The sequence below is a fragment of the Cryptomeria japonica genome, chromosome 10 (genome assembly GCF_030272615.1).
Source record: "Cryptomeria japonica chromosome 10, Sugi_1.0, whole genome shotgun sequence".
Classification (NCBI taxonomy): Eukaryota; Viridiplantae; Streptophyta; class Pinopsida; order Cupressales; family Cupressaceae; genus Cryptomeria; species Cryptomeria japonica.
The window spans coordinates 803049032-803054252 of NC_081414.1; the positions used below are offsets into that span (position 1 = coordinate 803049032).

At 33.2% G+C, this 5221-nt stretch overlaps 1 long non-coding RNA gene and 2 other non-coding genes across 6 annotated transcripts; all 3 read left to right on the top strand.

The window, feature by feature from the left end:
- The first annotated feature begins 462 nt into the window (after positions 1–462).
- Positions 463–4520, top strand: LOC131079921 (uncharacterized). Of its 4 annotated transcripts, none has more exons than XR_009359116.1 (3): positions 470–743; positions 1407–1515; positions 3606–4520. It is a non-coding gene; the product is annotated as an uncharacterized LOC131079921 (long non-coding RNA). The 4 variants fall into 4 exon arrangements; XR_009359115.1 differs by having other exon boundaries at positions 474–738; XR_009359114.1 differs by having other exon boundaries at positions 463–743; positions 1407–4520.
- LOC131079939 (small nucleolar RNA Z101) lies at positions 928–1012 on the top strand. Its single transcript, XR_009114094.1, has one exon. It is a non-coding gene; the product is annotated as a small nucleolar RNA Z101 (small nucleolar RNA).
- Positions 1110–1190, top strand: LOC131079940 (small nucleolar RNA Z102/R77). The gene has a single exon (XR_009114095.2). It is a non-coding gene; the product is annotated as a small nucleolar RNA Z102/R77 (small nucleolar RNA).
- Positions 4521–5221: the final 701 nt, after the last annotated feature.

Below are 5221 nucleotides of genomic sequence, written 5' to 3' on the forward strand. Positions count from 1 at the left end.
GTTAAATTATAACATTTCTTATTTTTTTGTTACTTAAAATAAATTAATAATATTATATTTATATATGTAATTTATTTATCAAATATATACTTAAATCTTTGATTTTTATTCACAACGTTGTAATAGTCAATAAAATTTTATAATAATTATACATAGTTTTTTTACTAATGAAATTTAGTGGATGCATATCATCATTATTTTCTAAAGGTCCTACTAATTGGTCTCATGTATTACCCATGTATATAAAAAATAGAAAAATAAAATAAATTGACCTTCCACACCTTTTTGATCTAACCATTGGACACCAAGATGCAATTGCTAGTAAATACACTTCAAAAGAAAAAAATATATGATATGTACTCTTAAGATGACATCTTCCATATATAGATATAGCTATATAAATATTTAAAACATCTATATTAAATTTCTAATTTTTCAAATCACAGCAAATATACAGCAAATATACACAAGACAGTGCGCACGGACGGTCGCGATTAAGTGTGCATACTTGAGGCCCCTTGCGATTTCCTCTTTTAAGCACCCGCTCTCTCTAATTTTCCTCTGGAACCCTAACCCTAAATGATCAAACCCTACAAATGCACTCCACTTTAGCATTCTTCAACGAAATGTGTGTTAAATGTGCATAGAGCATCCTCGTTAGATTGTTCTACGATTGGAGGGGCAGCCTGGCTAGATATAGACCTCTGAGCTGTGAAGTTTCTCTGTGAAAGCGACAATGTGCGGTACATTAAATTGTGTCTTCTTTGTTTGAGTATCCGTTTTTTTAAACTTGTTGTATTTGGAGTCTGATTGATTTTTGAAAGTAGTAGAATGTTGTAATTAATCTTTTTGAGGTAGCTGGTGGAATTTCTTGGTATGTTTGTATGGAGTTTGAATGACTGGATTTTTATCGTCTGAGAGATTTTTTAGAGGCAGCTGATGAAAATCATTATAATGGGTAATTTGCGGCTGAAATCTGTGATGCCAACACCTTGGAGAACTGATGCCCTATTCCTTATTTTTTTATTTTTTTATTTTTTTATTTTTTTTATTGGAATGGAATTATAATTTCCGTTGATGTCTGTTCACGGATTTATGATGTGTACAAGGGGTGAAATGAGGAGGAAAGATTCCCTATTGGTTTGAGTGCCGGAATGATGGCATTCTGTATTAGCTCTATTTGATCACTCTCTTTGCATCTTTGCGTTTCATTTTGAATTATTGTTTATCAAAGTTTATTATCTTTTCATGTCTAGTGATCTTTTCAAGTTTTCTCGAGTAGACTCTTATTGCTCTTATGATTTGCATTTCATTTTACATGTTTTAATGTTCATTTTGGTTAAGGCTCATTGTTTATTGCCAAGTTATAATTAAATGTTTGCTTGCGTTTTTAACATTGCGTGAAGGAGCTGTAAGTACCGCTGAAATTATGATAGGCAGTATCAGTTGAGGATCTCAAGGAGCCCTTACTAAAAATTTGTTTTGACAAGTCTTGGAATGACCACTAAGCACTTCGTAAGTAATGACTTCTTAAATATCCCTTTTGTTTTCTGATGTTTTTTATATTTTGATTTTTCTTAGAACATATACCCTTGGAATAACAACTGAAATTTGTAATACAAATGCTGATCGCAAACTCAAAAGAAAGCCTTACATAACTTAAAACCACACTTTTTAGATCTGATTCGAAATCAATACGACTGCATCAACAACATTGAATTGCAAGATGGGAAAAATGATGATAATGCTGATATGCAAGCTGGAAAAGCAAATTTTTAGAATTTCCACTTTCCCAAATCAATTTACAAGTGAACAAAAATGGATGTTGTGCACAAATGATTTACTTGTACTCTCAAGGTCAGGCATAACATTATTAATGCCCAAAACGATATTATGTTAAATGGAACAGCATCTAATGATTCGGGACCAGCACCTTATAGCACTTGTAACTTTTTGATGACTGTTACGTTACAACATCTTATTCGACCAATATAACAACACCTTATACGACTGTGGTATTGTTGGTGGCCTGAAATGGTTTAAACCAGCAGCTGTATGAGTGATCGCAAGGTTGGGATTGACTGATTTTACACCAAAAAGGATTGACTGATTTTATACCAAAAGTAGTGCTCCGCTAGGGTTTACTGGTAATGCCATAAGAATTTGTATTCACAGCACTTTTTGATGTACAATAGCCCTCCAATGTCCTGAAAACTATGGTAGAAACTTTAAAATACAAAGGGCAAAGCTGTAGCAGCAACACATAATCCCCCAAATGCAAAGAATGAGATCTTCGACAAATCACTGTAGTGACATTGTAACAGCAATATGCAAACTTAGAAAATGTTAATACATTTGTGATCCTTGGATATAATCACTCAAAAAAAAAAACAAGGGTTTTCATACATAATCTCGAATGTAGAATTCAAGAGTTCTTGTCCTTGGATGCCAACATTTTAATGTCAATTTTCACAATCAAGAAGCCAATGATGCTAAGCACCCTGTTTTAATATTTTTCTGATTTGGATCTTTGACTAAATTTCCTTCTAATTAGTATTTAAAAATGTTTTTATTTTGATGAATTAAAAGCATTTTTTTAATTTTAATAATATTATTTAATTTTCTCCTTAAATTTAAATTAAAAATTGCTAGATTCAATTTAAAATAATATTAAAACTTATTTTGGCCTCTAGCCTACAAGAAATGGAAATAGGCTGAGAGGTATTTTCCACAAGGACATGACAATTTCCATTTCGTAGTTGCTAGTCCATGATATTCCTATAATGGGTATACCGTAAGAGTCCAAAACAACATATATAATCCATGATATTCCTATAATGGGTATCATAAGAGTCCAAAACAACAGATATGATCCATGATATTCCTATAATGGTACCAGGAGAGTCCAAAACAACAGATACAGTTGTTTTGAATGTACAAAACACAACTTCTGTTATTAAAGTTTTCTGGACTATTGAACACATCTTCTGTTATTAAAGTTCTCTGGACTATTGGACGTTTTTCTGTTTTATCAATAATCTTGTATTAGGTTTCAAACTCTTTAATTTTAGCTACAATATTTTGTATTTAGGGTTTTCTTGCCTAAATGCCCGCAAGCACTCATGCCTCACCTATAAACTTCTGATATTTAAAGTTATCTTGATTTTGGATTAATAAACTATCTTCTGATTTAGCTACGATATATTGTATTTAGGTTTTAAGTTTTATTAATTTCAACTATATGATGTTTTCCATGTAATATTCTTCATATCTTATTCTCTTATTTCTCACTTACATTGACTTCATGATAAATATGTTATTTAACCTTATTCTCTCAGTTCTCAGGTACATTGACTTCATAATAAATATGTTATTTGTTCTCCATTTCTGCGTCTAATTTTTAACTATTTCTACCTTCATAGTCATAAATATCATCTTCTTATTTGATTTGATATAGGTTTGGTTTAGTTTTGTTGCTAATTTGTACTCTTGGGAGCAAGAATTTTGCTAAATTTGCTCTAGTGCTAATTGACATCTTGAATACGGCCTAATCTAGTGCTCCCCTTGCTTCTTCTCACTTCAAAACTTCCACCATCAATTGGTAGTGTATTATATCAAGTTGGAGACCTCATATTATCTTAGAAAGTGCTGGCTCAGCAACGAATCTGCCATCTATTGTGGAGAACAATCTCTTCTGTAGCAAATGCTTGCCACCTGCAGCAGATGTTCCAATACTGTGGCAAACCCGCGATACCACGACAATCTCCCAAATAGTGAGACAATCTTGCAATTATCCTGACGATTTTGCAAATGCAGTGGTGATTTAATACTGGCAGATCTGGCAAATTCACTATTGAGCAGGCAGAAATGGAGTATGAAGAGGTTTTGTAGTTTGATGTCTATTTTATTGATTGGTTTCTCATTTGTTGATGGTGAGACTAAAGGGAGGTTGTTGTGAGTGGTATTGCAGGTGCTGGTGGAGTAACCGGGTCGATGTTGGAGTTCATTGATTACTATTATCTGTTTCTGATGGTAGTGAGTGAGGATTATGCTCCTTGTTTATGGATGCTTGACTCTCTGTATCTGAAGCATGTGCTTACCTTTCCTGTTTAGTAAATGATTCTATTAATTGCTCCATAGTTTCTGCAAAACCTATTTGAGCTACATATTCTAATAGCAAGATTTGAAATGGTACGTAGTGCAACGAGGCATTTTTGTTTTTTCCTTTGGTTGATTGACAACCATTTGAGATGGTTTGCAGTACGTATGGAAGGTTTGTTGAGGTCATTGTCTTATTTATAGGTCTCTGAGCTCCTTGCTTACAGATCATTGACTCTTTTAGGATCTGAAGCATGTGTTTCTCTATTCTGTTTTGCAACTGATTCTATTAACTGCTCCATAGTTGGTGCAAAACCTATTTGAGCTCTATATTCCCATACGATTTAAGATTGTTGTGTAGTGTGTATGGAGGGTTTGTTGAGTTCATTTTGGCGATAAATTCATTTAGAGTGTGCATTTAAGGGTTTGTTGAGGTCATCATGTCTGATGGCAGTGTGAAGAATATGTTCCTTGTTTATGGATCAATGATTCTCTTTTAGGATCAGAAGCATGTGCTTCCTTTTTACCCGTTTTGCAATTGATTCTATTAATTGCTCCATGGTTGCTGCAAAATCTATTTGAGACTTGTATTCTCATGCTAAGATTTGAACTCTTAAAACATGGAATGCAAATCTATTTGAGACTTGTATTCTCATGCTAAGATTTGGACTCTGATGAATGAAATGCAAATCTATTAGACGGAGAGAACTGTCTGCATTATTTCTTAATAGATAACTAAAATTGTAACGGTATCCTATAAGCTAATATAAGCTAATCATTAGTTATTGTCAGACATCTTTTGGCTCAAGAGGAATGCATCAGTTACGAAGCTGCACATGTGGATTCTAACTAAAATAGTTGTTAACCAAAGAAGAGGCATTTAACCAATTTACATAACACAACCATTCTACACTAACAGGTGTAAAATCTACAAATATGTTTAATGTATTGACAGAGCGACAATGTTGGGTCTACAGATGACTTATAGTAAATATGGAACTACCTCGTATTTTTTGTGGGAGGCAACTAATGCTACAAACAAGTTATACATACCTGTAAGATTTGAATTTGTGACCCCTCGAATTTGTAACCCCTCATTCAAGACCACAAGCTCACCACTAGA